This window comes from Vicugna pacos, chromosome 26 (assembly GCF_048564905.1).
Source record: "Vicugna pacos chromosome 26, VicPac4, whole genome shotgun sequence".
Lineage (NCBI taxonomy): Eukaryota > Metazoa > Chordata > Mammalia > Artiodactyla > Camelidae > Vicugna > Vicugna pacos.
Window position 1 is genome coordinate 18,033,214 of NC_133012.1, and position 18,442 is coordinate 18,051,655.

Below are 18,442 nucleotides of genomic sequence, written 5' to 3' on the forward strand. Positions count from 1 at the left end.
TCATTATAACTGGTCAAGTGATCTTTAATGTTAAAATTGCATAAAGTACCTAAATAGGGATTCCTTTTCATACAAAATATTGATACCTTGGCTTTCATTCTCTTAAATCTTTTAATCTGGTTCTTAATCTTTCTCACATGGAAAGATGTCTTACTGAGGAAGATTTATCATCCCAGTGTAAGGAGGTTGTCTAGGATATAAGTTATAGAAATTTGAACCTGATTGGGTCCTAAGACATATATACATATCTTTTCCATTTAATTTTAAAGTTTTTTTTTAACTTGCTGTATTCTTTCCTGTATGGTATCAAATTTGGGGGGATATTTAAAATAACACATTTACTAAAGTAGGAAATGTCAGAGTCAGGAGTTCTGGATATGACTGCTTCAAGATGCATATGAGATATTTCAACAAAGCAATTGGATTTCAAGAAGTCTGGATGGTTTTTCATTTTTTAAAATTTTTATTGAATTGTAGTTGATTTACAATGTTGTCTTAGTTTCGGGTGTACAGCAAAGAGTTTCAGTTATACATATACATATATACTCTTTTTCAGATTCTTTTCCATTATAGGTTGTTGCAAGATATTGAATATAGTTCCCTGTGCTACATAGTATGTCTTTGTTGTTAAGATGTCTGGATTTTTTTGAGTGCTTCAGTGCTAGATTAAAAATGTGATCATCCTCATCAGCTGATTTAAAGCAGGTATTTAAAACCATGTGATTGAATGACGTTATCTGAGCAGAGACTAGGGAGAAAGGAGGGTACACATTTCATAATCTCTACAAAGTAATGAAATTCCAAGACTCATAGAAAGAAGACCACATTCCTGCTTCTGTGAACTGTACCTTAGAAGCACCGGTTGGCTTGGTTGTCATGACTGGTTTATCTTCTCAATTAGATTGCCACTGAATTAATTATGTCGTGATTTATATTGAATGACTTGATTCCATTATGACACAGTTGGGTTTTTTTTGTTATGGCTTAAGATGGACTAAAACTTGTTGATTTGGCCTGAAAAGTCATTTTGATTTGCTCAGATTTAGATTTAAAGAACTCGGGATGCTAATGTAGACTACCACACATCAGCCATCTGTCTAAAACACAAACCAGAAAGCCACTTGTGTCTGATAGTATATGTCTAGTTTTTACAATGACAGTCATAACTCCGAGGGGAAGGAAACCTCAAGAACTCATTCGGTGTCATTTACCTCTTGGTTTGGTGGTGTTCCTGCTCCCTTTTGGCTTTAGATGAAAAGAGTGTGAGAGGAGAATAAATGAAAAGCTTGTATTTTGTTTCTGTTATACAGCTTCATTATTTTTTTTTTGTTACAGAAATACCTATTATAAGAAAGTCTTTCATTACAGAAGTGAGAAAAAACTTTCTGTTAATCCTGCCCTTCACCTATGACCACTTGTACTAGTCACCTTTTGTCGTAGCAGAAACTTCCCACTGATTTCTTGTCCACATCACAGGAGGGCTGCTGGGCAGCTAGATTCTGCTGGGCTCTCAGTGTTTTCCCATTTCAGGATTCAGGCTGAAGGTGCTTCTATTATAACTGAGGGAGGAAGGGAGAGAGACAGAAAGAGAGAGAGTGAACACATAGGGAGCATTAAACATACAATCGCATTTAAGGCCAGTAGGAACGATAAATCAATTTACAACACCATTGTTAACTGCTTGGTGATAAAATCCCTCAAACACTTTCTCCAAAATATGTCCAAATATTTACGTCTTCCCCAAATAGTAACACACTGTATGTTTTCCTGGATGCTTTTGCCATTTAACAATGTATCTTGGGAATATTTACAAATTAAAACATTCATCTCTTCTGTTTTTCTGTGTTTCCTGAAAAAATACAAATTTTGCTCAGAAAAAAATACATTGATTTTATTACGGTTGAACATTAGACTTGATATATTTACTATTCAGCATATTTTGAGGGTCGGGGTGAAGAGGGAACAGCTCCTGCCCCAGATGATCAAACCCGCTGGCTCCCTCTGTCTCTGTCTCTGACACACACACACACATACATACACTGTCACATCCTCCAGAGTGTAGCTCAGGTTGTCTAGAGCTTTGTTCTCACCTATTATAGCATGAGATTAAAATATCAGATAAGATATCAGAGACAAACCTCTCTCTTCTCAAGTATGTTTTCTGGCTGCCACCTTTAGTGACATAGCGTGGAGGCAAGTTTTATGCTTAAATTCTTCTGTGGCGACTCTGACAACAGCTATCAAAAACCACTCCAGATAAGGTGACCATATAACTTATCAGCCAAACTGAGATACTTTTTAGAGTAAAACATGGGGCCGGGGGTCATTTTAATTATTCATGCTTAAACTGAGCTGTCCTGAGCAAATCAAGTTATTTCAGGTATCCTGTTTCTAGAGGGTATTTTCAGATGGCAAGTCTACTTTTTTTGTCTCAATTCCCTTCCTTTTTTCTCCACAGTATTTTATTACCTATAAAAAATAATTTAAGAAGTAGAATTTTCTTTATTTTGTTAAATGATTCTCAAAATACGTGTATGATTGGAGTCATGAAGATCTGTCAGTCAACTTTTTCCTATTCTATTTCTGCAGAATTGATCTACTCTGATCTATTCCATACTATATATTCTCTGGTTCAGCTTAGTATCTGTACCTCATTACACACTTGGATAGCTATTTTATCTTGCACAAACACCCATATGGTGAGGTTTGAAACCTGGCACAAAAGATAAAGGCGAGTAATTACCATCCACACTTAACATTTTATCTTCTTGCCATTTAAGAGCTTTTTATAGAAGTGCTGATAATCTGGGTGATTAAATGGCTAGGTTCTCCATTCTTCTGATTTAGTTTTATGGCTTGGACTCAACAAAAATTTAGGTTTTAAAAAGTTATAGTTGTAATCTTATCTAAAAACCTGAAGATAGTTTATCATACTTGCAAAAAAATGAACTCATACGATGTGAAAAATATGAAGTAGTGTTGTGTTGTCGACTGAGTGTTTTATTTTGTTAAATACAGATTCTGCTCACAAATATGTTAAGGTGAAACATGAACTGTTAAAAAAAATGGCTAAGGATGCCCCAATGATGCTTCCTTACTCTTTCTCTAATAAAATTATTATACTAAGGTAGTTTTAAAATATTCTCTTTAATAATCATTTTGGAATATGTTTAATGCATATCAGAATGCTAGAATGGAAACTATTAAATATGGAGCGGAGGTATTTGGTCACAATCCTGATTCTGACATTGACTAGCTCTGTGATCCTGAAAATAAAGACATAAAGATAATCACTTTCCTGAACATCTCCTGCTTGCCTCTGTGTATATGCCATTGATCCTCAAAACGGTCACATCAGGTGGGGATTAATCATAATGCAGGGGGCTTTGGTTACTGACAGCTAGCCCACTGACATGCACTTTCCCAACTCCTGTCTCAGACCTAGAGATGCTCCAGAAACCAGAGGGAGGGAGATTAACATGTCAAACTTACATAACAGTTATGGAAACCCCACTGGGCAAAATAAGTTGTCTTGGCTCTTGGTAAATGACAGCTCCAAAGAGGGCCGCCATCACAGACGAAATAGAGTGAAGGAAGGTTTCCAGGATCACTGTCTGCCCCGTTGCTGCTGCAGGACAGGAAGATGGCAGCAAGCTCAGCTCAGTGGTGGCCCATGACTGTGACCTTGGGGCTTGCTGGGAACCGGCTGGCATGGGAGAGGGGAGGGGTACCTGCTGGCTGCCAGCCACATGAGCCTTCTCGGCTCCCCATACATCAGAATTCCTCCTCTGCTCCTCCCACCGCTCCACACCCAGAGGGCTGGGAAACGAAAACTGTCAACAGCTTCTCCTGAAGAGAGTAAAGCTAAACTAGATCCTGTGCTTCTCACATTTGGTTATATGTTCCCCCTGTGTTCCAGTGGTACAGGAAGCATTAAAGTTACTGAAAAAGTGGGTTTCGGAACAACCCCCTACCCTTCTTGGTTCTGGCTATTCTCAGCATTAAATTGACGTGAGAAAATCACACGAAAATTTAATAATGTGTATACACGGAGGAGACCTAGGAAGACTGGGTAACTCACCAGAATGGCTGAAATGCTCACCTTAAATACCATTTTCAGCTAAAGACAAAAGAGGAGGTTGCGGGTAGTGGTTTGGGGCTTCAAAGGGAGGGAAGACAACTCACATGAAGATGGAAAGTAAATGTTTGATAAAGAAACATTTGCTGGGCCGTGCAGAGACGGTGGAACACAGAGAGGAATTTTAACAGACTTTGCTGGGTCCCTCCCCATCTACACACCTCGTTCATACTGTAGTTATCTATGGTGGTAACTCCCTTCCTGGACAGGCCCTCTGTCTACATTCTTTTAGGCAGTTAGGGGGAGGTCACAGTTTTTTCCCTGAGTGTTTTGGGCCTTGATTGTTTCAGTAGTTCAAGTTTGAAATAGCCTACATGCCAGTGAGACATTTTAGCATGGCAAACTGCTCTCCTGTAGTGGGCTATACCTATAGGATGTTAAAAATATTAATTTGCAAGTTGCAGAAAAATATTGCTCATATTTACATTTTCTTTAAAAATGAGATTGCATAAATGTATACACATAAACACCTATGTGTACACATATTATGATATAAATATAGGAAAAAATTGGAAGGTGTCTTCCAAAGCACAAACTTTCATAACTTTAGAGGAGAAGGTAACTTCAGGAGAGGGGTAACATCAGGGAAGGGGGTACAGCAAACTTGCATGTTTTGCTTTAGACACTTCTGTATTACTTGCCTTTGTCAAGCTGAGTATGTATTACTATGGAATTAAGAAGAAAAAGGCTAAAATTTAAAAATTCTGTTTTTAAACAGCTTTATTGGTATTAATTGATATGATTTACATACCACATAATTCATCCATTTAACCTGTACAGTTCAATGATTTTTAATACATTTAGAGATGGGCAAGCACCACCACAATCAAGTTCAGAGTATTTTCATCACCCTAACAAGAAAATGTGAGCCACTTGGCAACTATCTCCCTATGTCCCCACTCCCCTAGCCCTAGGCAACCACTAATCTACCTTCTGTCTTAAAGATGTGCTGTTCAAGACAGTTCACCTAAATGGAATCATAGTATATGTGGTCTTTGGGATTGGCTTTTCCCCTTAGCATTAGGTTTTCAAGGTTCATTCATGTTGTAGCCTGCCAGTACTTCATTCCTTTTTTGTGACCAAATAATATTCCACTGTGCAGACAGACCACATTTTGTTTATCTAATAATTTGTTGAAGTTCATGGGTGGTTTCCACTTTTTGGTTCTTATGAATAATGCCACTGTGAGCATTTTATACAAGAATTTTTATGGACATATGTTTTCAGTTCTCTTGGTTAGACACCTAGGGATGAAATTGCTGGGTCATATGGTAACTCTGTTTAACCATTTGAAGAACTGCTAGACTGTTTTCCAAAGTGGCTGCAGAATTTTACATTTCCACCCACAATGTCTGAAGATTCAGATTTCTCCACAGCCTCTCCCAAGGCTCGTTGTTGTCTGTATTTTTTATTATGACCATCCTGGCGGGTGTGAACTGATATGTCATTGTGGTTTTGATTTGCAATAACTGATAATCTGATACCTGATAACTAACACCTGATCCCGAATGATCCCATTTTAATCTTAATCAAACTTGGATATAATATTCAGCATTATAAAAAAACTCACATGAATTTTTGAGATTAAATAATTGTGTATTTGTGATAAGGTGTTTTGGGTGGTCAGCCATGTCCCCAGGGATATACCTTGGCTGTTCTTCACTGTTGGGGTCACTGCAGTGAAAACGTATGAGACACAGTAAATACACGAACTCCAATGGGAGCATATTAGGTATCCCAAAGTCCCACCAAAATACGTATTTCCTACTCCAAAGCTCTTATTCTCCTGCTAATGTTGAAGAAATAACTTTGCTCGGATCCTTTTTTCAAATTGGAATGTCCTTCCCCAAGTTTCCATGGACCTAACATCTAAGCCTCAGCCTGCATATTTGTTTTCTCTGAACTCTGGTAATAGAGATAATAATACCTCTGCTTCTCTAAATGATAGTTAAGTCACTTTTTATCTTAAATTACAGCCTGGTTTTGTTTCTCTTTCGTGCTTCTTATCATGCTTATTCGCCCACTAGAGAGTTTGGCTCTTGGAGTTTGAAGACAGGCAGGTCCCCCATTTTTGTTTGTTTTCATTTTTGTATTTTCCGCATGTGACTGAAATGTAAACTGTTTTATTTTCAGTTTTCTGATAAATGTCATTCATGGCAGTGGATAATCCTAATGTATGTATTAAGATATACGATGATGTGATGAAATTTTCCTCTCAAAACTGCCTGTGCAAGGTCATTGCACACTTTTATACCAATATTGTTTTCATTCATCATAACTTAACATGCATTTATATATATGTTCCTTTAATAAATGCCAGCACAAAAGCAAATGGAAGAGGATGTTTTTATCTACCGTTAGCAAGAAGCAGAGAGGGAAATACTTACGCAGCATACCCAGGGTATCCTTACTCTTTATGTTACTCCTGTAAGGAAGAGGCTCTGGGGTCATGTGGTGTTACCTTTATTTCTTCCTCTTTCAGTGCAACCAGGTTTCACCCATCATGCTGGAAGCTGCCTTGCACATTTAATGCATCATCTCTGAGACCTGAAGAAGGCAGCTGGATGTTTCTTCTTTTCTCTACAAACATGTTTACCTTTTTTGGTATTTTCCACTTCTTTTTCTCTTGCATTATGTTTTTGGATGCAACTGCGCTCAGATTCCTAGTCTCAGGTGGCAGAGTCTGGAATGCGTTCTTCAGTGGCAGCAGAGATTGCTGATGCTGACATTCTCCTGGTGCTCAGAGGGTACAATTGTCCTGAAGTGTCCTTTGATGGAGTCTTAAACACACCACATATTCAGAAGAGGTTTTTGAGCCTCATACTCCTCTAGGATACTTTACGTTTCCCTCGACATGTCCTTTGATTAACTGAAGTGGTTTATTCATCAGCTTCAGGTTTGTAGGTTCTAGTGGGAAATATACTTTAGACTCCTTGTTTTATGGAAAACAAACCTGTCTTTGCCATTGAAATGGGCAATGACTCATTTCATGTCTCAAGCACAATTGCTCCAGCATAAGCAATTTCACTTGGATTTAGCCCCACATGAGTGTACGAGTTTCCCCTATTGTTATTGTTTGAGATCTTCCTAACCAAAGTTTGGGTCTTACTTTGACAATTTGTGAATTCCTGGATACTGAATCCTGCCCTTCAGGGAAGTAATTCCATCTCTTGAGTCAAAAAATTCGGTTCAGGACTTTTCAACACCATTTTCAAACTTACTTGCTTTCCCATTTTCCCTATTGTTGGCCCTTTTCCGACTGAAAACTTCATTTTTTCCTGCCTCACCCTTTTGGGGGGTAATTTTCATCTTGTATTAATTTTCCTAAGGCTAATTTAACTTGGGGCTTCTGGACTTTCTGTTTGCCAGGTCCCTTTTTGCATGTTCTTTTGCAGTCTTTGTGAACTTACCTAAATTTGAGTCCTCCCATCATTCCTCTTTCTATCACAGACATCAAACAAGAGTAGACATATTCATCTGCTCCTACATTCACGCCAGGAAAGTTTGCTGTAACGTGTTTAGCACTCTCAGAATAATTTTTCACATCTGTGTCACCCTTCAAAACTCTCATGAACTCCTTCCACTAGTGAACGGAAACTACATATTCTTTCTTATCACTCTTTTTCTACTTTCTTGGTTATAATCTCTGGTGCTTTAAAGTAGTACTTCTCCTGGGTTAATAAACCATGTCACAAAGGACATGCAAACAGGAGGGTTTATTTTCCTTCATCTTCCATTTCCAAGGGCCCACACATTTACCATAATCTTCTAGCAATCCTTTTGCTCGTCTCTTTCCCTCAGTTGTCTTTTCTGGCTTTGCCAAACCCACATCACTGAACTTGACTAAGGGTCAGTGTTTATTGCTTCCTTTTCACTTGGCCATTTCCTGTCAAAGCATCAGGATAAGCCCTCAGAAGACAGTGAGAGCATTTGCCCCTCCTTACTTTGCCCCGAGGGAATGTTTACTTCCTGGTGGTCCCCTTCTTAGGGTTGCCGGATTTAGCCAACAAAAATACGGGAGGCCTGGGTAAATTTCAAGTTCAGATAAGTGACAATTTTTATTGCAATATGTTTTAAATATTATAGGATTATCTGAATTTCAAATTTAACAGGGAATCTTGTGCCTGCATGTCCCTTTTCTGTGACTTGAGTTCCAGTGTGGTGGGCATCACAATAATGTCTTTGGGTTATGATTCGGACTGACCTATGCATTTTCTGCTCAGATAACCTAAGAGTACCACCAACTGGGTGGCCTAGGACAACAGAAATTTACTATCTCATAGTTGTGGAAGCCAGAAGTTCAAGATCTAGGTCTCTGCTGGACCATGCTCCCTCTGATGGTGGTGGATGTCCCAGGACTCTCTCCCAGCTTCTGATAGTTCCTTGGCTTGAGGTAGCACTGCTCCATGGATTTCTCCCCGATGTCTGTCTCTTCACATGACATTCTTTTTCCTTTTTTTAAAGGGGCTCACCCTCCTACAGTATGACCTCATCTTAACTAATTACAACTGCAAAGATATGATTCCCAAAAAAGTTCACATTCTGAGGTGCTGAGGGTTAGGACTTCAACATACCCTTTTCGGGGGCATAATTCTACCCATAACAGATTAAGAGAGACTTTGTAAAAACTCAGTTTCAATATGATTTACACTGAGACAAGACAGCAGCCCAGGAACCTAAACATGTTCATGTAAATTAAAGATTTAAGCAAATAAGAATATTTTTGTATAGGTTTAAAGTACACTCTTGAGACTTGGAATGCTTTAATCACAATAGGATGTTGCAGCTCTACAAAAAGTATAAAGCAGAGAAATTTTAATGATATGGGACATATTCATATTATGTTAAATGAATAAAGGTTATATGATTGTATTAATTTATTCAATTAAGATATTTTCTGGCTTCTCAGTGATGTGCTGAGGGTTCAGCCATCCAGTGTGCACACATGATCTTATGGTCCATAAGGCAAAAAATAAGCTGATAATTATTCAAATTATTAATTTGTTACAACTGTAACTATAATTGATGCAGTAAAGAAAATTAGGGTGTTATAAAAACATATGTTCTTTTGGAAGATTAGAGGCCAAAGTATCTCTGGTATTTCCTTCTGGAAGTAAAAACTGGTGCTGTTTCCATTTTAGAAAAATACATTAGAACATGAATTTATTTATGCAAAAAATGAATGGTGGATAAAAAAGATATGGCTTCTTGCTTCATAAGCTTTGTGTATAGTCTATTAATTATTTAAGCCTCCTTGGCTTTCCATGGCTTCTCATGGAACCAAGCATAAAATCCAAGCTGCTTGCTGTGGCTTGTGATTTCTCCCTTTCTAGTACACGTCTCTGCCTTCAATCTAATCTCCTATCACAGTCCTTCCATTCTCTACTAGCTTGCTTCTCTCTGGCCACACTGGTTTTCTTTCTATTCCTTGAATATGCCAAGCCTGCCCTGGCCTCAGGGCCTTTGCATTTTCTTCTTTGTCTAGTGTAGATAGCTGTTCACCCAGATCTTGGATGAGGCAACCTTCTGCTCATCATCTGATTAGTCATTCCTGACAACTTAGGGAGGTCTCTATGCCAAACCCACTCCTATTGTATTACATTTTATTGGTTTTGCAACAGTTTCAGTTTCTGAGATTACGTATTTCTAAAAATCAGTTACCTATTCTCTCTCTCAAGCTGAATGGCAGCTCCATGACATTTGGCCTGGGAAAATGTAGTTAGATGGGGGAGCACATTTTCCAAAAGGTGTCCCTTTTCAACAAGTTCAAGGAATTATGCTGGCATAATGTTTAAGACTTTGATGAAAGTTTGTAAGAGGTGAGAAAATAAGAGTAGAAATAAGTCAAGAAGGTAGAATAATGGTCCCTCATTAACAATTACCCAGGCCCTGCCAGACTTAACCTTTCAGGTTAGAACCTGGTCTTAATTTTGTTGACCAAATGAGTGAGAGAAGGAAGGAAGGAAGGAAGGAAGGAAGGAAGGAAGGAAGGAAGGAAAGTAGGAAGGAAAGTAGGAAGGAAAGTAGGAAGGAAGGATTTTGGACAATAAGTTCAATACTTTCATCTTGAAATCTTGGCCCCACTCGCAATCATTCTAGAACCCATCCTTTGTCTGAATGAGCTAGTCCTGCTTCTAATACCATGAGGATCTACAGAGAGAACTGACAACATCCTTCTATACTGAGTAAGCTGCTGTTCTGCTGTAAGAACTAATCCTAAAAATAATATTTCTGTTTAGGAATTAAGATATTTATTTCATGTCATCGTTTTGGTGTAATTTATAAACTCTTTGCTCAGGAGACCTTTGTCGATCAAACAAAGACAAGAGAAGTTTTAAGGGGAGTAGGAGAAGGGCTTTGAACATGCTGTGTTTACAGTCTGACAAATGCTCCTGCACACGTCCCCTGAATATGTTTGATTTCCTTCCCTTTTTCTCACTCACTGAAACCTAAATATTTAATGTGTGGGAGTCTGTTCAGATAAAAGTGGCTCAGTGCCAGCTCTGGGTTAGTACTTCGCCTGAGGACATGAACAATTACAAACTACGGAGAGTTATGTATATCCAGTGTTGTCAGTATCAGCTGTGATAATCAGTGGGCTTTTTGTTTTATTCTCGTACTTGAACCAGCATCTGCTCTATCCTCGTAACAAAAATGAATGGGTTTTTGAAACTGTATTTTATTATCTATTCGGCTTTGTGTTTGAAGATCAATATTATTGCATACTTGATTGCATTTCTTCGTTACCAGTCAGTTTTCCCTGTAGGTTCTTTTTAATTTGCTGAAATTAACTGCAATCAGGCCTTCTTATTCTTGTCTATAAAGCCCACATTTAAATTAAAAGTGACTTTTTCTCCAAAAATAGTTTACCGCTTCTGGCTATGATCTACTCATATAAACACACACACACACACACACACACACACACACACTCAGGCAAACAAACAAAAACAATTAAAGTGAGAAAAGTAGACCATATTTTATAGTATATTTTATAAACATTTTATAAACTTATAAAAATTTTACATTAAAATGTATGAAAAGTGGGTAAATGAAGATTTACATGAGCCTAATGTAATGACATCCCTGCATGAGGAATCTCTATTGCATTTGGTTTTTTTTGTATCAGCATTTTGTATTTTTATTTCACTTAAAGTAAAAAAGCAAAATTAATAAGATGTTTAGTACTTCAATTTCAAATAGTTAGTCTTTCAGCGTTGGTCAACCACACCTCACTTACACAGAAAAAATGACTTCCTATTTAAGTTCAACAGTAGGAGGTTTCACAAAGAAATTATTTTAGAAGGTTTCAATTTCAAATTCAAAATATTCTTTACCCTTTTTGTAGCATGGACTCCTCCCTCTGCTAATTAAGTTTTTCAGTCTGATCAGTGTCTAACCAATTATGTTCTAAGTATATTTAAAAATTTACATTGGAAACATGTAGCCTTTTCAACATTTACATTTATCCGGAAGTATTTATTTGACAGTATGTTTTGCCTGTGGTCACCCATAATTCATTTCCAAACACTAATATGAAACTTGAATGTATCTCTTTTATTTAAATTCTAGGAGCAAATGTGTAAATTTCTCTACATTTCAACATACATATTAACATTTGTTTATAAATCAAACACAAGAAGTGTTGGCTTCAAACAGTAATCTTTCATGAGTAAGTGAGAACAGAGGTTAGAAAACTGCAAGAAAGCTTACGGACGCGATTCACCACCATAAACAATATAATGAGAGCAAATTGTATTTATTACTCTTTTGTGTCTTTTCCTTTCTCTTTCATTTCAGTCTTAATTTTAGGAATAAATTGCAGTTTTAGTAATCCTTTTAAAAGTTTTTGTCAAAAGCATGGTGTCAATTATTCTTTAGAGAAAGTCCTTAGAAAAAATCAATTAGAAAATCAGTGTGACATGCAACTCACTAGATTTTAGAAATCCCTTTTACTGTTGACACTTACTTACCCAACATTGCATCTTTTGTGGTGGTAACCATTTTCTGGCCAGTCACTTATATTGTCGTCACGAGATGCTACTCTTAGTCCTTAAGTTACCACCCATTTTGATGACTCTTCTATAAGTGTATTTCTATAACATAATCATACCAAACTGCTAAGACCCTTCATATCAGTACAAAGAAGTTTTATAACGACAGTTACTGCACACATGTATTGAGCATTTACTATGAGATAAGCACTATGTAATTTCATTTACTTCTCTTCATCACTGTACGTGATAGAGATTTCCATGTTGTATTTAATGGCCACAGAGAGGTTATATTAACTTTGTCTTGGGTTATATATATAGAGAGAGAGAGAGAGAAAGAAAGAGAGAGAGAGAGAGAGACAGAGACAGAGAGAGAGAGAGATGAAATTTGAAATCAGACCATCAATGGGTTTAAGCACTAGGCTATACCTACTTTAAGTGATGGCTAAGAGAAATATGCTATTACTGTTTTCTTAGCCTAATATAGCGCCTTCCTTGCTCACTGTAGTTACTACAGAAATATTTGTATAATGTGGATGGAAAAAAGTTAACTCTTTCTACAGAGGAAAAGCTTTGCATCCAAGTTTGAATCTATCACTTACTTATCAGCTGTATAACATTGCAAATGTGAACTAACCCGTTGGAGTTTTGGTTTATTCATATATAAATTGGCATATCAATACTCGTTAATGGACAGATTTAATCACTCTCACTTCAAATGCCTGCAAATATTTACTTTTACATCTTTCTTTCCTAGAACTTGATGAGCTCTTACAGGATATAGAGTGACTTATTTATCTATATAATTTAGAATCTAGGCAGTGTTTGACACCTGGCAGGCACTTCCTATAAATACTAATTGAGTTAAGAGTTTAAGTAATGTTGTTTATCTAAATTCGTCTATTTTTAATTTGCATCTGTCTTATCTTATGATTACTCTAAATGTGTTTTCCTTTTCACCAACCTGTAAGGGAAAGCCGTATAATAAATTAAGTAAAAGATCATATTTGGTGTACCTGGCACAACATTGTCCATGCTATTAAAATTCTTACGTTTCTAGTTTAGTAGATGGAAAGGGCGTAGCCCATTACCCAAGGTATATCTTCCATATAAAAGATGTGAAAGAAAATAGGACATTTGTTAATTGACAAATAATTCAAACTGAGTATCAGATCATACTGCATTTCTACATGTAGATACAAAGTTCTTCCCCTTTAATAAATCCAGATACACATTTCATCCTATTAATTTAAAATCTGAAAATCATATTCAGTTCAATCTAGGCCATCTATAATACTTACATTTAAGAGTTCTTATTCCTAATAAGGTCTTTACTTTGTTTTGAAACATATCTGCCATTGCAGTTTTTTTTTATGCTTCCAGCTTTCTGTGAGAAATATGAGAGAAAATTTTTGTTAATTATGCCATCTTTACATTGTTATATTCACCTTTGGGGATAAAAGTCATAATAGTAATCAGAGTAGATGGCAATGAAAAGAAATAGTGACTTCTTCAGGAAAGAAAGAAGGAACCAATTTATATATGCTTCTCCCTCTTGACTTTAAATTGTAAAAATCAATAATATAAAGCATGAAAAAAATTGCATTTTGCAACTACATTTTTTCGAGTGATATATACATTGGACTGGTGAAATTACATTTTTATGCAATAGAAAGGCAATTTTTATATTTAACTTTTAGTTTTTTTTTTATTGATTCTGGGATAGTTTATTGTCAGGCTTCTGTATATTTTTAGATTTACCAAGTAAAAAGAAATATATTTAACTTACTTTCACAAACTACAATATTGATAGTGTAATGCAAATTTTCTTTTATAAAAATTCTGGAGCACCTGAAAGCAGTTATCTGAAAGGTGAAGCAAGATAACTATCCTTTTTCCATTTTTCTGTTTCTTTAATATTTCCTTTGTTTAGGCCCCTTCTTTAGGGGTCATTGCCACCCAGTCCACAAAACAACCCAGAATGATGATTAAATTACAGGTCTCCCTCATTGTGTGCATTTAACTTACTGCCAACTGGAATTGAATTTTAAGCGTATTATTGAAACATTTCAGCTTTAAAAAAAAAAATCATCTGTGCTGTGTGCTGTTAGTTCCCTACCCAATTTACATTCTCTCATTTTCCCTTATGACTAGGACTTGATATTTTTCAGTAATGAGTCCAGCTTAAAGTAACAAACAGAAATTCTATGTATCCTTTGCAGCTATAAGTGACCACGTGACACAATTCTGACCAATAACATAGAAGCAGAAGTCACCAAGTAGGATTTCTTGGTGAGCTCTTAAAAGAAACACTTTCACTGGCTTGTTTTTTTTTCCCCTTTGTCCTTCCTCTTCTTCTATCCATAGTATGAAGGTAAACAGCCATCTTTCAATAATGGGGTGAAAACTCATGAGGACGAAAGACACATGATAACTTTAACTCAAGAAGAGAGAAAAACATGGGTTCTTGAAAACATCATGGTGCATATGAGCTAGGCTGCCTGTTATATGAAAAAATAAAACTGTTACTCAAGCCACTTTTAATTGTACATTCTGTTATGTTCCACTGAACCAGTTCCGAGCTGATAAACAATCTTTATACATAAACCTTATGACAGGCCTTGTTCTCACCTCACCTGCTCTTTTCGGAAACCTCCTTTCTCCTTATTCTTGAACTTCAAGCAATGTTTTGTATTCATTCTGTTTGTAGCAGCGTCATTGCCAGAGTTGGCAGTTCCACTGACTGCCTGGCCTGTGTAATCTCTGCAAGTTTCAGTTTAGGTCTTCCATTACATTCTACATCCTCTGTTTCAGAAAGCTGGTTAGATTTCAGAATGTTACCATTATTTGTTCATGCTTAATCCTGCATAAGTGCGGTGATCCTCATTGTGCTTGTATTGAAGAGTGAAGCCCTGAAAAGTTGATTAGAAATTACAGGCACACACTTCTCATCAACTTGGACTTCACTGTATTTTGAGATAGGCTAGGCTATTTCTTTGGAGATCCCTAGTGCCAACATTTTTATGGTCCTTTTTCTTGGTTTTCGCAAATGCCCCAGAAATAACCCTCCTATTTCCTACATGGAGGATGTAAGTCTGCTGCCAGTATTTTAGGCGCCAAAGGGGAAAGGCTGAATACTCTCAAGATTCATTTGGTAAACTTTCACTTTTCTTTTTTCCAAGATGCTACCCACCTCTTCTTGGTGTCTCCCATTGCAGAGATTCTGTTTCCTGTTCCAGACAATGAACTCTAATCATTCCCTGCAGTGGAGAAACACTAGTGGCCTGACTGGCTGGCTGGTGCGGCTTTCAGGATGGTGGGAGGGGAGTGTCCACCTGCTTTCTTAAAGAGCTTTTCATTCTGTTACCACCGATTTCTGGAGCTTTGTGGGTTTTCTGCTATAAATCATGTTGCTTCCTTTCTCTCCTCGTGGCCAGCCTTGATTTGAGCTTTTCTAGGTCTCTTACTCTGTTATGACTCATCGACTTGCTTTCTACTTCCAGCATTTTGTTGTTGCTGATATTTTTCTTGCTATTTCTGACATTTTTGTCCTTGTGGGTTTATGCCTTAAAACAAAACAAACCCCTTTATGCTGTTTTTGTGCACACTTGAGAGGAAGCAGAGGTTAATATGTATTTCCAATCTCTCATCTTTAACCAGGAAATTATACTCTCATTTCAAATATTTATTATTAATGTAACAGAAATATTCATGGTCCTAAATGCTGAAACATATTCAAAAACTGATGGTTAACACTAGTGTATTTCTTTTCAGTCTGTTTTTCCTGCACACACACACACACACACATGTATCAATTTAGATGTTTAATATTTACATATATGATATATAATTACATATTATACAAATATAAAGCATATGAAATGACATAGCATATATAAACATGCTTAATGTGTGTATATTTAAGTAAATTACCATTAATTTTGTAGCCTGCTTTTAAAAATTTACTATTCTATCATGAGCATTGACTCATAAAAAAGTATTAATTGGAACATGATTTTTAATGGCTGCACAATATTTGCTCTTGTAAATGAGGACAGTTTATTTAAGGTATTTCTTTATTGTTGAATGCTAAGATTGCACTCTGGAATTTGGTTTGGTTTTGGTTGGTATCCTGCTCCTTCCTCTGTTCTCCACAAGCAGTATACTTACTTTCATCAGACTCCCACTATGCGGAGGAGTTCCTTGACCTCTGTTTATTGACAGGGGAGTATTGCTAAATCAGCTCTGGAAGATCCTTCAAAAATACTCAAGAAAATCTTTCTTGAGAAGCAGAGAAATGGTTGCTGGAAACTCCCACTGTGTGGATTGTTGCTGCTATTGGCTACTGCTGCATTGTGTGTGTGTGTGTGTGTGTGTGTGTGTGTGTGTGTGTGTGTGTTGTGTGGTTGGGGAGAAGGCAATAAAAATTCCTTCTTGTTTTAAACCCATACGGGCCACTCCACACGTATGGACTTTTACACTGTCCATGGGGGTAGAGTGTCCAAGCTAACTGTTACATCAATACCAGTTACCTTGACGTTCGTTATGACATACAAATTGAGATTTATCCTCCCAGAACAGATACTGGGTTTGAGACTGAACTGTTCATGACTGTGAACCATTTACATGCACACTGACTTGTTTGTTTCATGGGTTTTGATTCCATTTTAAATGTACGATAGCAGCACCTGCATTTCTGAGAATCGTGATTTTTTTTCCAAAAAAACACATCTAGAATGGAAAGTTTACTTTCCAGTAAGACCTCGTGCTCCATTCCTATCCCTGCAAATGTCAAATAAACGGTATCACATGGTGGTGAGCACTTCTTGAGTCTGAGATCAGTTTTGCTGCTGAGGTATTATTTAACCTATGAGCTGGAGGTCAAATCATTTAACCAGAGTGAAGTTGCTAATCTTTTCTAAGCTTCACTTAACTTGTGTAAAAAGTAAAGTAGATCTCTCTGTACCATCCCAGGGTTGGTAACAAGGTCAAATGAAATCATTTCAAGTTCTTCAGGAAAGTAGGGAAAGTTGCAGAAGTCCAAGTCCCCCAAACAGGAGTTTTCTCCTCATTTTCCTAGCTTAAGTACCAATCCCTCTGTAGTGAACGCCCCTCCTCTCTGCTGCCATGGCACTTTTCTCCGGTGCAGACAAGATTACCTGATGATGTATTTGTCTTTTCCTCTAGAGTCAATACTGTGAGCTCCCGAGGGCAGGGATATTTTTAAGTCCCCAGCGTGTAGTGGAGGTCCTGGTATGCTATAGGTCTCCATTAATGATTGTGAATTGAAGCAAGTGGCGGATGCTTTGAGAAAGGCTTTACAAATATAACGTACTTTGTAATAATGTCTTCTGTGGAGGGCTCTGCATTGAACAAGTTTTTTTCACATGCATTATTCATTCTCTCGCATTTGATCTTCCTGGCAATCCTACGGAGGCAGATATTAATATCTTTATTTTGCAGGGAGGACTTAGAATAAGATAGGTTTTGGGGTAAGAAATGAAAAAAAGGATTAAGTACCCCTTGCAGTTTATGTGAACTTAAGAAAAGGAGTCCCTTGGTTACTGAGTGCAGGATAGTGTCATTTTAAGAAACTGAGGCACCATCCATGTCTTCAGCACAATTGAAAGTGGAATAATCATCTGGTCTCCGCTCATCTTTAAATCTTAATGAGCTCAGCAGCGATATGAATGAAATGACTCAGTGCTGTTCTTTTAGAAAAATGAAAGCCCTATTCTGTCGTTATAATAAAATGTTTTAGTGTTTAGATGTTTGTAACTTGCTTTTTTTACACTGGCGATTCCCACTTAATTTTGTGTCTCTTTTATCCATAATCTCTTTACCTTAAATGATCTTTTTATCTTCCTTGGGAACAGCTGACAATACTGTTTTTCAGTTCAGGACGTTTTCATAATTACGTTTTTATCCTTGAGGGAAAAAGTGAATACCTCATCAAATCCTCTGGCTCGGCAGCCGAATAACTTTAACAGCTCCGAAAACCACTTTACTGCTATTATAACTTAATTCTGATTTAGGAAAAATAAAAACGGCTTTATGATTTTTGACAATGTTAAATTCTGTTTAAATTGAGGCATTTTTATATAGTGTTTCGATGTTAACAGTAAGTAAATAATATGGACTCACTTAGGTGTTTTATTTCCCTTGAGAGACCTAGACCCACTGGACCCATACCGATCAACAGTGAGTTAATCACTTTGCAGCTTCTGGTACAAAACCATTCCTCAGAGTGAGAACATATTGCTGCTTTGTTGTTGTTGTTTGTTTTGCAACTGTCTTTTGTTTGTACAAC

The 18,442-nt window shown here is 37.0% G+C and overlaps 2 long non-coding RNA genes across 2 annotated transcripts in view; one reads left to right on the forward strand and one right to left on the reverse strand.

Moving 5' to 3' along the window:
* Positions 1-1,302: 1,302 nt before the first annotated feature.
* Positions 1,303-16,568, reverse strand: LOC140689602 (uncharacterized). The gene is made up of 3 exons (XR_012064642.1): positions 16,303-16,568; positions 13,434-13,519; positions 1,303-1,559 (listed from the first exon to the last, which is right to left on the reverse strand). It is a non-coding gene; the product is annotated as an uncharacterized lncRNA (long non-coding RNA).
* LOC140689601 (uncharacterized) overlaps positions 10,260-18,442 on the forward strand; it is a 108,856-nt gene continuing 100,673 nt past the window's right edge. Inside the window, exon 1 of the long non-coding RNA XR_012064641.1 lies at positions 10,260-10,323. This is a non-coding gene — a long non-coding RNA (uncharacterized lncRNA). The remainder of the gene's footprint in view (positions 10,324-18,442) is intronic.